This window comes from Mastomys coucha, unplaced genomic scaffold, assembly GCF_008632895.1.
Source record: "Mastomys coucha isolate ucsf_1 unplaced genomic scaffold, UCSF_Mcou_1 pScaffold7, whole genome shotgun sequence".
Lineage (NCBI taxonomy): Eukaryota > Metazoa > Chordata > Mammalia > Rodentia > Muridae > Mastomys > Mastomys coucha.
In genome coordinates, this window is record NW_022196913.1 from 98,361,373 (window position 1) to 98,376,749 (window position 15,377).

Genomic DNA, 15,377 nt, shown 5'->3' on the forward strand with positions numbered 1-15,377 from the left:
GGGAAACTGGGAATGGAGAAATTTACATGTAAATAAAGAAAATATCTAATAAAAAAAAGAAAAAGAAACTGCAGATGAAAAAAAAACATATTTTATGTAAAAAGAAAAAAAAATAAAAAGAACACCATAGCTGAGAACAAGGGAACAGGCTACAAAGATGGGCAACAGAAGTGGCTTGTATCCAATGGAATCTGAGTTCAACACAGACCAATAGGGATGTACTAAGAAGTGACCGAAAATCCATTGGCCTAGTAACATCATAGAAAACAGTCAGGAAAAAACTTGGCTTCTGTCTCTGAAAAAAAGGCTAAAAGAGAAAAAAAGGACTTAGAAAAGACTAAATTAAACAAAACAGTGTGCTTTTTTTTCTTTTTTTTCTTTTTTTTTGGATCAGATAGGAAATGTGAACCTAGCTTGAGGAATATGTCAGAGACCTTGCTTAGCTATGAGAATGAGTTCTTGGCAGAGGTGGTACCAGATACCTCTTTATTCTATATTTTGTTGTGTCTAGCTTCCATCACAATGCAGATAAGACTCGGTTTATCCGTTTAATTGACATGTTCTCTGAGCACCTGCTCTGTGTGAAGTGGGCAATGGAAGATGAGCTGATACAACAGGAAAGCATGTTTTCCCACGTATCAGATTCTAAGGAAAAAAGAATAAACATATGAAGATAAATAGGTTTGCTAAGTAGACTCTTAGAAAGTCACGAGTAACATGAAAAATTACGTACCTTAAATGAAAAGTTCCAGATGTCAAATCTTAAAAAAAACAGACTGAGATGAGAACTTTAAGGCTATTGCGGGTGGGAGAAAGTTTTGATCTTAAAAATCTCCAGAACTTCAAAATTGAGCAGAATGTGGCTTTTCTTGCATGGGGGGAAGAAGCCGAATTAACCTGGGTGGTTTTTTTTTCTTTTTTTTTTAAGAGAGGAAGGTATGCAAGCAGGATGAGCAGGTGGCAAAATCAGGTTGTTCAATGTTTTCCCCTTGCTGACTGGTTTGCTCTTGGAATAAAGTATTTAGAGATGGTGGTTCAGCCGTTAATGATTTAGTCTGTGTTAAAAGTTAAGGGAAGTCAAATTTTGAGAGCCTGAGTACAGTTTTGGTCAAGTAGAAATTCAATGGGTATGTCACAGGCAGTTGTACTCTGTCACACAGGAAAGTGCTCTTGTGTAATGTCAAATAACATGATCAATGAAGATCACCATAGAAGCTAGCCTAACAGTAGAGTTAGATGAGTGAATAAGAGAAAGTCAAGACCTAAAAGCTTCAAGGAACAAAACATCATGGTTTTAGCGAAACAACATGTCAGGAAGAGGAAAAAGCCATGTAAGGCATTGCAGGGATCTATTGAGATCTTGAAAGTAAAATGATGGATTGTGATTTCCAAAGCTTTCTCCAATGAAGCCTGGCATTTAACCTGGTTCTTTGCAATGTTACATCTTCATGTTTTGTTACATCTTTATGAATAACTAGAATTGATTTCTTCATGCATTGAAATCCTTTAAGGCCATAGGACTGCTTTATCCGATATAATGTGGCATAAGTATTGCTATGCCAGTGAGTTCAGGGTATAACACTAAGTTGGTCTTGTTAACTTTTATCTACTTCTTGCCCTGTCACACTTCTTTCAGAAGTCTGACTCTCAGAATAAGGGCTTTTTTAGTCACTCTGCCCTGAGAATCCCAAGACAGGTGGAGAAGGCACTGGTGAGCTTTGGATCACACAGCTCCAGTCAAGCTTCCAGAATGAATTGTGAGACGGAGAAGTGGGCCACCTTCAATGTCAAACCCAAGGAGCCTTCAAACAGCTACAGACTCAGCTCCTGCTTGACTGCAATCACAGAAGAACCTTGAGTGAAATATTTGAAACTGGAGTTGGGGTTGTAGCTCAGGGGTAGAGTGTTTGTTTGCCTCTGTGAGTCCCTGTGATTAGCTACCAGGTACCATAAAAAGAAGGAAGAAAGGAAGGAAGGAAGGAAGGAAGGAAGGAAGGAAGGACAGAAAAAAGAAAGAGCTCATCTGAAGTCAGTCAACACACAGAACCAGATAAAGAAAATACTAAACTTTTTTCTTTAAGACATTCAATTTTGAAATGGATTAGTATGGAGCAATACTCCACTATAATAAATAACTAGCAAATGAGTCTGAGACAAATGAATAGGGAAAGCCTCATACAAACTGACAAAAAATATAATGGGAGGCACAGGTTCAATAAAAAGCTTGGGGTAGTCGATACTGGATATGGAGTTTCCAGAAACTAGGATTATAGGACAACATAGTTTTGGAGTTAGTGAATATGTTATGGTTGAATATGTGAACAAAAGAGTCCCCAGAACCTGGAGTTTTGAATCCATGAATGAATGAGATCACATAGGTAAGCAAGCATCCTTAGAATAGAAGAAGATCAGTATCATCTTGATCAGAATGTGGCAGAAGGCCCCTTTTCAGAATCCTAAGGTGCAGTATTGGAGAAAGGACAGAGACAACAAGATAGGCAAGATGTAACAATGGGGAATCTGGGGACTTTAGGGAATTGTTCAAGGAGGAACAAACTCATAGATCAAATACTGCTGAGAAGGTTGGCTGGATGAAAAGTGAAACTGACTTCTGTATTGTGTGGTGTAGGCTCACCCTAATCTTAGGCCCTCCCTAATCTTTTCTGTTCCTTCTATAAGTAGTGCTATTAAGCATTTCTTATGCATCAGGAACGTCTAAGCCTTGGAGACAGTAAGCCAAATGAAGTGTTCCTTCAAGAAGTCTATGAGTACTCAACCAATGAGACAATATTTACCATACAATTACTACATCTAAGATATTGTATTAATACCACGAGGAATAGAAATGTGAGGAGAGACACATACTTAGCCTAATTGGAAACATTAAACAAGAGCACAGACTATTAAATCCTACTATAATCAAACCCTACATAACATTTTGCTTCAATAAGTGGGAGTAGATATGACTCTGTATAATGTAGTCAAAGAATGAGGACCACTGTTTGGAAAAAAACTAGAAAAATCTGGAAATGTTCATGAAAATTCAGGGGCAGGGACCATGTGGGGGCAGTAGAGGTGTTCCCTCGGTCTTACAGGGAATGGTATAAATGTGTTGTTTATGGCTGAGCCTGCAAACATTGCTTAGTTCCTGCATCTTGCTCAGCTAGGAGTGTCTGCAGTCACCACCATTCTTTGAAAGCGGCCGCTTCTCTGATTAAGTCTGGGATCAGATTTTGCCTAGGTGTTTAAGTACAGATAGTTAGAGGCAGTTTGCTGCTCTGCCAGCTTATTTAAATACCAGTAATGAATTTCTTATGTGAACCTACAACTTCCCAAGACCTGGGTTGCAGCCATACAGCAGCAGGAATCAATCAATAGGATAGAATAGTGGACCCTAATGTAAGTCTACTCAACTACAACAATTGGATTTTTGATAAAAGTGCTAAAAATACACACCAGAGAAAGGATATCTTTAACAAATGGTGTTAGGAAACCTGGATATCAGCATGGAGGAAGGAAGTGAGATCCTTATTCCTTGCTTTATATAAAACTCAACTCAAAGTGGATCAACAACCTAAACAGACCCAATACACTAAAAATGCCAGAGGAGAAGGGAGGCAGAAAGAAAGCTTCAACAAACAGATACTACTAATGGTTCTCGGAATAGGATTCTAGTAGCACAGGGAATAAAACCAATGAACTAGACAAAGGGTTTCCTGATACTAAAAAGCTCTGCACGATGTCGGAAACTCTCAATCAAGTGGTCATTTGAATGGGAGAACCTCTTTTCTAGTTATACACCCAACACAGGATCAACAATGAGAATATAAACAGAACTCAAAAGAAGCAAACGATGAGACCCAACAACTCAACTAGAAATAAATTGACCACAGAACTAAACAAATAGTTCTCAAAAGAAGAAATATCAATGACAAGGAGACGTGAAAGTGTCTAATGTCTTAATATAGAGTAAGACTATTTTAAGAGTTCATCTCCGCTGGGCATGGTTACGCATACCTTTAATCTCAGTACTTTAGTGGCAAAGGCAGGTGGATCTTTATGTGTTCTAGCCCAGCTTGGTCTACATAGTGAGTTCCAGGCCAGATAGAGCTACAAAGTGGGGAGCAGTTTTCAAAGAAAAAACAACAAAAATAAAAATCAAACAAAACCCCAAGATTTCGTTTCACCCCAGTCAGAATGGCTATCATTACGAATACAAATGAGAGCAAATGCAGGTGTGGATTTTATTGTTAGTGGGAGCAGAAACTAGTGAAGCTATTATAGAATTAGAAACTTGTCTGGAGATCCTAAACATAATAAAAATAAAACTACCATGTGACCCAGCTATTCCACTCCTGAATATCTACCCAAATGACTTTCCACGCTATTACAGGGATAGCTGAACATCTGTTTTCCTTTCTGCTCTATTGATGATAGCTAGGAAACAGAGGCAGCCTAGTGCCTGCCAGCTGATGAGTGGATGAGAATGTGGTCCACATATACAATGGACTATTTATTCAGCTGCAAAGAAAAACATAATTATGAAATTGGTGCGGAAATGTATGGGAGTAGAAACGTTATAGTGAGTAAGGTAACACAAATCAAAAACACAAAAGGAGGTTTGGAGGAAGTCATTCTGCATGACTAGATGCTGCTGCTCCTAGAAAGTATGAGGTACTGCATATAGTTTCTAGTCCCAGGTATGAGTAACCTCCATAGGAGTGGGTCAAGGAGTCCCCAGAAGTCCACCTGTATAAGGTCTTAGTACTTCTGGCTCTTCATTAGAATTAGGAGAATAAGATCCTATCACAGATGACAATATACACATTGACTTTTAAAGCAAATGCCCATGGGTACTGAGCTGGGAACTCCCTCCATGATGTTTAGCATTCAGAGCACCAGAGGGTGCTAAGTGGACTGCTGGGGAAAAACAGGTATTATGAGTCTTGCCTGCCACGACCCCCATTAGCCAGAAGTCCAAGGGGAATAGTAATGCAATAGTAGCTTGACTCAGGTGAGCATAACCAGCCGCTCTCTGCTTGGATTTGGGATCTTCTCCATGAACGGAGGGGGGAAGGTTGTGACCCATGCCAAACACCTTTAAGTCATTTTCAACCTTTTACCTTGTTTGAAATTCTTTCATCCTAGCCTGTAACTTGGAGCTCTCTTGTGCTCTGCATTCCTATGCCTTTAAAAATATGAACTAAGCACTTACTGTGGGGGTAACTGAAACAAGAATGCAACTCAGCATTGATTATCACACAGGTCCCCATCTCCCAGATGATCGAGGCATTGATTTAAGTCATTTTGGCCAAAATAAAATAGCAAATGCTGTGTAGTTGCGAGCAACTCACTGAGCTTCTCATTTCTGAATTTTATTTATTGCCATACATCTCAGTGTTAGATAAACTGGCCAAATTAAAATGTACAATGTTTAACTAATTGTTTCCTAAATACTACTATGGTTTCTATAATTTTTGAAAAGGTTATTTATTTTGTAACTATCTTTTTAGTGTTCGTGGGTTTGTGTATTCATCTCTCTTTTGATGTCTTTAAATTTTTTATTTGCTACATGTTTCAGGTAAGGGTAGGAATATTGCAAAGTTATTCCCTTAGTCATAATAATGGTAGGAATTTATATATTCTTGTGGGTCATATTGATCATTCAGTATTACTACGTTGTATTTTAAGGGCATTTCATTTTCTTGCACAAAGCATATCTCTAGATCTTTTTGGAGTAGACTTCATTACATTTTATTTTGAAATTTAGAAGCAATCCCTTTTAGTTGAAGCCACCAAGATGTTCACAATAAATGTGATAATGGACACATGTCCATTGTCTCTTAATTCTATATATTTATTGTAGTTATCTCTATTCATGTGTGTGTGTATGTGTGTGTGGTGTATAATGGGTATTTTAAAACTCTTTCCCTCCCTTTTAAATGGACTTGAAAAAAATAACTGTAGCTCATCTAATTTTTCTTATGTTTTAAAATAATGATAGATTTTTTTTTAGGACTCTTTCTATTTTTTAAAGGTGTTTTTATTTTAACCATCAAGCCACATCTATTGTGAGAAATAGGGATCTAGGCAGCTTCCTGGCCTCAGTTTGTGTTGGTGGATACCTGCAAGCACAGGTCTGTCTACAAGCGCAAGTATCCCAGGTGCTTTCTATTGGAATGTGCTGGTGGGTTAATGAGTGGAAAAAGCATATAGGGACCACACAAACTCTGTCTTCCAGATATCTTACTCAGTATTCCTAGAATAATGGATGGATTAGTAAACTCACTTCTGTTCCAAGAGCCCTTCTTGCACAAGTGCAGTGTGTAGCACCAAACTTTATACTGACACATATGCTTTAACACTAATACATTAGTACATCTTAAAGTTTCCAACTTGCGTAGACATGAAGGAGATCTTGGATAAAGAACTACTGGGGAGTCTACTGAACTCTGTTCTGATAAAGACAAAAACCTCTCTAAAAATGCAGAGATGAGGGGCAGGGAAGCACCTTTATTTGTTACAGTAGAAAACTGAGGTGGCTCTGGCATCTGGGATTGTGTGGGTTAGAGGTCCTGCAGATCTGAGCCAGCTTAAGAGACTGTGGAAACAGGGTCTTGGTGAGGGGGCCAAGGCAGATGCATTGCACGACTGGCCACTTTTCTGAAGAAAATTGAAGGGCATGATCAAATATTGAAAATTCTCTTCTCAGAACGTGTGAAATACACAACTCTGAGAATGTACTTTTTGTGGTTTGGAGATAAGCTGTAAACATGGGAGGGGTGCTTGAAGCTTTCAGCTTGTTTTTCTTCTTTGCGGAAATGTTTTTATCCCTTTATGCCATTGTATTGTGAAAAAAAAAAAATCCCACCAGAAGCCAGCTTTTCCCTGCACAGCTAGAGAGAAAAGATGCTCAGGTGAGGCTGAGTCATTTGATTGACACTCTACCTCAATCCCTATAAAGCCTGAGAGTGGACCCCACAGGTTTTGTCATCTCAAAGGTGACTTCAGCCTAGAAGCAAAAAGAGGAGATCTTGCAATCTCTATAAATGAATAGATACAACCCAAAGGATGCATGGAGGAACAGTGTGCAGATGTGAGAAAATAAGCTCTAAACTGTTGGTGCAAATAGGCAAAGTACTGACCATCCATGACTGCAGAACGTTACAGCTCTAGCTACTACCAGGGAGAAGTTTAGGGTGTTCTAATTGCTTCTTTTTTTCATGTTTTTATTATATATTTTATTTCTTTACATTTCAAATGTTCTCCTCTTTCCTGGTTTCCTTTCCTAAAATCCCCCTATTCACTCACCCTCCCCCTGCTCACCAACACACCCTCTCCTGCTTCCTGGACCTGGCATTCCCCTACACTGGGGCATAGAGCCTTCACAGGACCAAGGGCCTCTCCTCCCATTGATGACCTACTAGGCCATCCTCTGCTACATATGCAGATGGAGCAATGAGTCCCCCCATGTGTACTCTTCGGTGGTTTAGTCCCTGGGAGCTCTGGAGGTACTGGTTAGTTCATATTGTTGTTCGTCCTAAGGGGCTGCAAACCCTTTCAGCTCCTTGGGTCCTTTCTCTAGATCCTTCATTGGGGACCCTGTGCTCAGTCTAATGAATGGCTGTGAGCATCTATTTCTGTATTTGTCAGGCACTGGCAGAGCCTCTCAGGAGACAGCTATATCAGGCTCTTGTCAGCAAGCACTTGTTGGCATCCACAATAGTATCTGGGTTGGTGATTGTATATGGGATGGATTCCCAGGTGGGGCAGTCTCTGGATTGTCCTTCCTTCAGTCTCTGCTCCATACTTTGTCTCTGCAACTCCTTCCATGGGTATTTTGTTCCCCCTTCCAAGAAGGATCAAATTATTCACACTTTGGTCTTCCTTCTTCTTGAGTTTCTTGTGATTTATGGATTGTATCTTGGGTATTCCCAGCTTCTGGTCTAATATCCACTTATCAGTGAGTGCATACGATGTGTGTTCTTTTGTGATTGTGTTACCTCACTCAGGATGATATCCTCCAGATCCATACATTTGCCTAAGAATTTCATAAACCAAGATAATTACTTCTTAAAATCAGCTTTCCTGCCTCCTTTACTATCTTAAAATAGCTATTCTAAGAAAGTTCTCATAACTATTCTAAGAAAGATAGATGACAGTCTAATTAAATCTGCATGTTTATAAAAACCATAAAGAGGCAAAAATTTATTAGCATTCCTAAGGCTAAATGTAATTTTATTGTATATATCTGAAACCATTAGCAGAAAAAAGTTTAATCCATCGGAGACTTATTCTTTTTAAAATGTACACTTATTCTACAGTGAATTAGTAGAAAATTGTAAAAATGTATAAACTATAGGTATTTTTCTTATTAGATTCACTACACAAAAATTCTGCTCCAAAGGTTTCTGTAGAGTTGCTTTATATTTTGGGACTAAAGTCTTAAATCAAAACCTAAACTTTAGTCTGGACAGTTGTATAGTATCATTCTCCTACTATTCTGAAAGAAAATTGTATAAAATCTATTAAGCACATGCTTATTTAAATCTTTGTCCATTTCTCTGTATCAGTATACTGTGTATTCTGTCTGTTCATCTGGCTATCATTCATGTATGGATACACATATCTTCTCTCTCTTCATAATTATCTATGATCTATCCATTTTCTTTATATATCTATATTCTTTTTTATATCATCATCATTTATCTCCACCTTGGATAACATTACTTCCCTAACTTATTCACACTATTCACACACTATTCTTTTAGGTTTTCTCCCATTAATTTAACTGAAGCCACAAGAGCCTTTAACCTTATGGCCAGCAAGGGTCTCCAGCAATCCTTTGTACTATGTGTGGAACATGAGAAAGCGTGGCTTGGCTCTGGATATTGAGTGGTCTCCTTCAGCAGACTTTTAAGTAAATAGTAGATGTCATACTATAAAGTGAATCTGTTTACTTTTTAGGGATCTTCTTTATTTGTTGGTGTAAATCTTCGGGGTAATGTCTTGAATGTCAGAAATTCCTTTAGATATGCTTTAGTTTATACCTCAATGATTTTTCAGTAGAATTCCCAACTGACTAGCTCTGTTTCACCATGCTAGGGTTTAAAAAAGAATACAGAATTCATTTTAAAAATGACATTCCACTGAGGTTTGTTCTTGAATTAGTTATTCTACTTTTTGAAGATGAGGGACTTATTTACTAGTCTTTTTAAGCCCTTGTGACTTTAGTCAGTTTCTATGACATATCCAAAGTAAAATTAGCCAGTCTGGAACCCACTTATTATACTTACTCTGGTTATCCCATATTTGTGTTGATTTTCTCAAATCAGTCACCTGTTCGAATTCTTAGAGGCAAAACATAGCATCATTAATATTGATATTGCTAACTTTTCTTCCTGGGTCTATGTAGAATTATACTCTTACATTTGCAGAGGAAAAAAGATATTTTTCTTCTTCCTTTACCTGGAGCTCTGTGGCAAAAGACAGATTAACAGATGAGAAGTAAATAGAAGTTTTCTAGTACACACACACATACACACACACACACACACAGAGAGAGAGAGAGAGAGAGAGAGAGAGAGAGAGAGAGAGGGGGGGGTGCTTGTAAATATCTCTATCTCTATATCTATCTACATCTCTATCTATCTGTATATCTATCTATCTATCTATCTATCTATCTATCTATCTATCTATCTATCTATCTATCTATCTATCTATATCTTACACACAAGGAGAGAAACTCAGAGAGGAGACACAAAACCATTTGGTTTGAACTGAGAATTCCACAGCATTTCAGCCAATGAAGGTTATGTCTTTTGGAGAAATGAAAGATAGTGGAAAAGGATATAGGGACTCTGAGAAGAAACCCTGGGAAGACAAATATTTGATATTTGAGGGAAGGTGAGCCTGGTAGTGAAGCCCATGATGCAGGAACCTCTTGCTTCTGGTTTATGTTGGCAAGGGTTTGAAGTTGTTTCTGGCAAGGAACTTGGTGAAGAAGGTAGGGCAGGCATCTTCATACATTTGTTAGTTTTTGGCAAGATGAAGGATGTACAGGTTTTTGCTTAGACTTTCACTTGGCCAGAATAACCATTATATCAAACCAACATGTTTGGGAACAGCAAATTCTGCTACCTTTCACATAGAAAGTGGTAAAAGTTGAAAATTAGAGGAAGATTCTTGTCTTTCAGCATTATTCCTAGCGGAGGAAAGTCAATGATAAAGTATTATTAATACACATATTTGATTTAATATCTAGGGCTTTAAAGGAGTATGCAATAAAATCACATCCCTAGTTGTACTAAAAAGAGTTTGATGTTTTTATTTATTTGTAAATACTTATAATAATGATTATAAAATTTAAAAGTTAAAAATATTAACAAATAGGGGTTTGTGATTTTTTTTTTTAAAAAAAAGTAAAAATTGCCAGGCCGTGGTGGCACATGCCTTTAATCCCAGCACTTGAGAAGCAGAGGCAGAGACAGGCAGATTTCTGAGTTCAAGGCCAGCCTGGTCTGAGAGTGAATTCCCAGATAGACAGGACTACACAGAGAAATCCTGTCTAAAAAAACCAAACAACCAAATAAACAAAAAGTAAAAATTTAAATAAGACCTACTAAGTAAAGCAGTAAGGAAGAATAAGAATCTATGTTAAAAATTCATCATGAACCACCTGCATTTAAGAAGAAAATTAAGTTACTGTCTTGTAGTAATTAAAAGCATACAGCCCATGCCAGGCTACCTAGATTTCAATCTACCTGACACTGTTAAATATAATTGGGACCAAATAACCATCTAGAGTATGAAATAAGTACAGGCAGAAGAATATGTGCACCATCCTCTTGATAGAGGTTAAATGAAGTCGTGTATTAAAGCATGCAGAACAGTCACCTAGGAAGCAGGCATAGGTTTAAAGTGCTACATTGCTTTTCTTTGAGAGTGTAATAAGTAAAATATAAAACAGTAAAAAAATTACATGCTCTAAAATTAACAAAGAAACACACATTTAAGCATGCCTAGCAGGTACAGGAAACTGAGACCTGAGAACTTTCTGGTTTACTTTTGATCTCCAGGGCAGAAAAATGGGGTGGGGAGTGCCTTAGAAGACAACTTAGCTGTCCCTGTCTAAGGAGGGAACCAGGGTTCCTTGTGCACCACAGTGTAGCTTCTCTGTTTGCTAGCTATCTGATCTTTGTGAATTGACCAGCTTATCTGAGTCTAAACTTCTGAAATGGTTTAACAGAGATAATGATATTGCCTGTCTAGGAAAATTGCCATAGCATTAAATGAGCCAATGCATGTAAAGAGCTGTACAGGATGCCTGGTTCACAGCACACATTCAATATATCTTAACCTGTATTAATAGCAATGTAAATATTCTACTTCATCTCCATATTGCTTATGGAGGGAGGCTAGATTGCATACTTCAAATAATTGAGATTGTTCTATTTTTTTGCATCTAATTTTTGCTTCTAATTAGAACATACAAGACAAAACATTCAGAAATAACATTTAGAGATACATACTATAATTACAAGGCAAAGTCTTCCCCAAAGAAGTAATTAATTACAAATAAAATGGCTTGAATTTCCTCCTCTTTCTCTAAGCTCAGACAAGTGGCTCTAACCTGTCCAAGCACATCAGCCAGAGAGCTTCCGAGACAAAGAGCAATGTTCTCCAGACAACGCAGTCTGTATTTAGAAGTCAGGGTCATTTCTGGCATCATAACAGTGTCCAGTGTAAGCTGAATTCCTCTTTCTTTTTCTTTTTACATGAGGAATAGAAATGTTGTCTCTGCTCTCTCCACAACCACCTAGTATCCCTGGACACAGTGGAGCTGTCAGTTTCAAGGTCTGAGTAATGCCAGAAAAAGAATAAGATCTCTTTGTGTGGGAAAAAGTTATGGCCTTCATTTGCAAGCAGTTTGTAATGAATTCTCTGAAAATATATGCTTTTAAGGCTTTTAGCTGATTTTAAAGTGTGAAGTGCTTAAATCTCTCAAAGTTGTCTTTTTTCTTTTCTTTCTTTCTTTTTTTTTTTTTTTTTTTTTTTTTTTTTTTTTTTTTTTTACCAAAGAGGACTGTGGTCTGAGTGATATTGAGTATCACTGAAAAGCAAACAAAATGGAGAATTCTGGGAACGATGGTTTCAGATCAGAAGAATCACTATGTAGTCCTCAAGTACAGTTATTCTCTTAAAATCATTGATTCCATGTGAGTTCACAAAGCCAGCAGTACACAGTTATCTGCATAGGTCCTGGAGAGAGAGTTCAGGGAGTTGAGACCAAACTTGTTTAGTTCCCATTGGAAAGATGAGAGTTATAGCTGACCAAATGACTTACAGCTGGCCAAATGACTTTGCCCAAAGCCAATGGAAAAAAATCTCAACATGAAGAATCACAATATGACTCAGCCAGATAAAAGGCACAAGGAGTAGGAACTTTGAGTTATAGGAAGTAAAGGGTTCAAGAGTCTGCAAAGACCAGTGGATATTTCATGGAGGAAGGTAGATCTTGTTTGAAACACAGTGGAAGTGCAACCCAATAATCCACACGAAAGAAAAGAGTCACTAAGGGATGAGCAGGAGCTGCTATACCACAGTAGGGCCAGGCAGGAACAGCTTCTGTCTCTAAGTAGCCCAAAGTTATAATCTTCAGACTTCTCATGGTTGATTCAACATGACTACTAGGGACCCAGACATCTCAGGCAGAACAGTTTGAACAGCACCTGGCATTGTCAGAAACATCAGCCAAAGCCCAAGGGAGAATCTAACAAAATGTCAGAGAAGGGGTTAACTAACTCCACTGTCTCTCCTGTAGTTTCCTCTCATGAACTGTGAACATCTGAAAGTGGCAGACAATGTTTCTGAGGATTGTACTTTCTGTGTCCCACCTCTGGTGAATATTGTCATTCCCAGGTCTGAGAGACTATGGAGTAGAGCAACCCATATCCTCCATGTTAAGCTAGGACCATATTCAGGAAGCAATTTGTGCCCAGGTGGCAGTCTGGGGTTTCTTGAAAGATTATATCCTGGGCTTGCTTCTCCCTTCACCCCCTGATTCCACCATCTGTTCCTGGTTTGTAGGTACACTTCCTAAGTTCATATTTTCTGAGGACCCTCCTCTTTGGTTTATAAAAAGGGTATTTAAGTAGGATTGAAAAAAGGGTTAAAACAGAGAACAAAGATGCTGGATTTGCTTAAGGTAAGTAATCTGATTCACTTAGAAAAGCAGTGGATGAAAGTCCCAGGAGAGAGTTTAGAAACCCAGTTGTTAGACAACACTCTTTATGGTCAATTAGTAAAGCAAATGTTAAGGGATATTATCAGAATGTCTTTCAAGCAATACTGATGTGTCTCTCCCCATGCATTAAGCATCCTCAACTTTCCAGGTGTTCAATTGACTCATCCCACAGGCATGTTATACACCTACCTCCTGAACACTTGCTATCAGAGCAGGGGTTTCCTTTGGCTTTTTTCTTGCTTATTTCCATTTTCAGTTTTACTACTGATATTCCCTGAGATTGTCTTCCAAATAACCTGCAATAATCCTTGTGTCAGTTTTTTCTTCTTGAGAAATCCAAATGAAGCCCTTCATCTTCCACAAGAGATTCCACACTACCATTGCCACCCTCTGCTGAGATCTAGGGGTATTCAAGAGTCAATTTATGTATGGTACTGTTCTACAGGTTTGGAGCATGGTCTTGGGGGGAACTTATGCCTTACTATTTTTATAAATATTATTGCTGAAGATGCATATTTTCTTTATTAATATTGTTACTATGGCCTAAACAATGCAAGTACATTGCAAGTAGAACACATGTGGAGAAAGGGAAATCAAGATTTATTTTGGGGACTTCATGGTTTTCCTGTAAGCAATGGAATTCTATGCTGGGAGTCTATGCTTCAGCAGGTGCAGACAGAGTCTCAGTTATACACAGTGTATTATGCAGGAGCCATGCTGCTATTATGTATGGTTTTGACTTTGAGACCCTATCTCATGGTCCTGGAAATAGGAAAGCATCCCAATTATTTAGCTAGAAAGTAGTAGAACTCATTTCAGTATGTGGCTTGCTCTGATGCTGTCTCAGGGCTAAGCTCTAAGAAGAAACACCCCTGGTTTGGAGAAAAAAATGATATTGGAATAAGACCCCCAGCATGGTTGGCCAGCAGTTGCTAACGTGACTGGCTAGCAGGTACTAGGCGGTATGAGATGCAACCGATTTGCTTAAAAACCAATCATCATTTCATTCTCTATCCCATGCATCTTTAATTCCCAATTCTTTATGCAATTTTGTCTTATTTCCACATCAGAACATGAGATGTGTTTTGTCAACTCTTCATGTTGTTCAGTTTTAAATGTTAGCTAAGCTCAACACTTATTAATTTCACAAGCATTTAGTGAATGTTTGTAGTGCACCAGATACTGACTATAGGAGCATTGATGCCTATTCACTACTGTAACCATTTGTTATCTCTTGCTATATAAAAGAAACATATGGCACATGGTTCCAGGAGTTTCTGGTCTAGTAACTAAGACAAAAAAGATTGGTATATTATGTGCTGTGTAGGGGAAAGGTATAGAATAGAAGAGTTTAAGTAAATTTGGCCTCAAGAAGATAGTGGGAATGGGAGCAGGCTGAATGTAATTTCAAACCTTCATGATGGAGAGGAGGTGGCAGAGCATCTCCACATGGACAGCAGGAAGCACAGAGCAGCATCCCTGAACACGCACATTCTCTTCTTTTTTCTGCCTGGGACTCAAAACACTGGGATGGAGGTGCCCATATTCTTCTCTCCCCTAAATAATAAATACCTTCACTGACACACCTTGACATGTGATTTAACAATTTCTTAGGCATCTCTCCATTCAATTAAGTTAGGTAACCAAGGTTAGCCACCATACTCAGTACTCCCTCGGGTTATATACCTACAAGAGAACCATTATAAACGGCAGACTTCAGACTTGGAATTCAGGTCCATGAGCCCAAAACAGACTTATTTTCCATATAAAGTTGCCGAGTTTGTGGTATTATGTTACTATCAGTGGGAGTGGTCTGGGGCAGTAGTGCTGTTGAAGTTCCAGTACTCAGATACGAGGACTTCATAAGGTGGAAGGAGGCCCTTTGAATCAGGAAGAGAAGCACATGCCATGGCTGGATGTGGAAATGAAGACAGAGTGAGAAAACTACTGGCTGTCCGCAGAGCTGGGATGCAGAGACAAGTAGATATGTAAGTCAGACAATGAAGGGTCTCACATGCTCTATAGTCTATATTCTTTGGAAGGTAGTGAGGACAATACAAACATTTAAAAAATTATTACATTTGTTTACCTATGAGTGCACAATTTGAGTACCACAGGGGGTGTTTGTGTT

The 15,377-nt window shown here is 38.4% G+C and overlaps 2 long non-coding RNA genes across 4 annotated transcripts in view; both read right to left on the reverse strand.

The window, feature by feature from the left end:
- The window catches only part of LOC116081604, a 53,201-nt gene that overhangs the window by 18,286 nt on the left and 19,538 nt on the right, over nt 1–15,377 (reverse strand). The window lies entirely within an intron of this gene.
- Nucleotides 7,996–13,531, reverse strand: LOC116081607. 2 transcript variants are annotated; one of them, XR_004114930.1, is made up of 3 exons: nt 13,436–13,531; nt 9,297–9,350; nt 7,996–8,041 (listed from the first exon to the last, which is right to left on the reverse strand). It is a non-coding gene; the product is annotated as an uncharacterized LOC116081607 (long non-coding RNA). The 2 variants fall into 2 exon arrangements; XR_004114931.1 differs by lacking the exons at nt 7,996–8,041; nt 9,297–9,350 and adding an exon at nt 12,086–12,261 and having other exon boundaries at nt 13,436–13,513.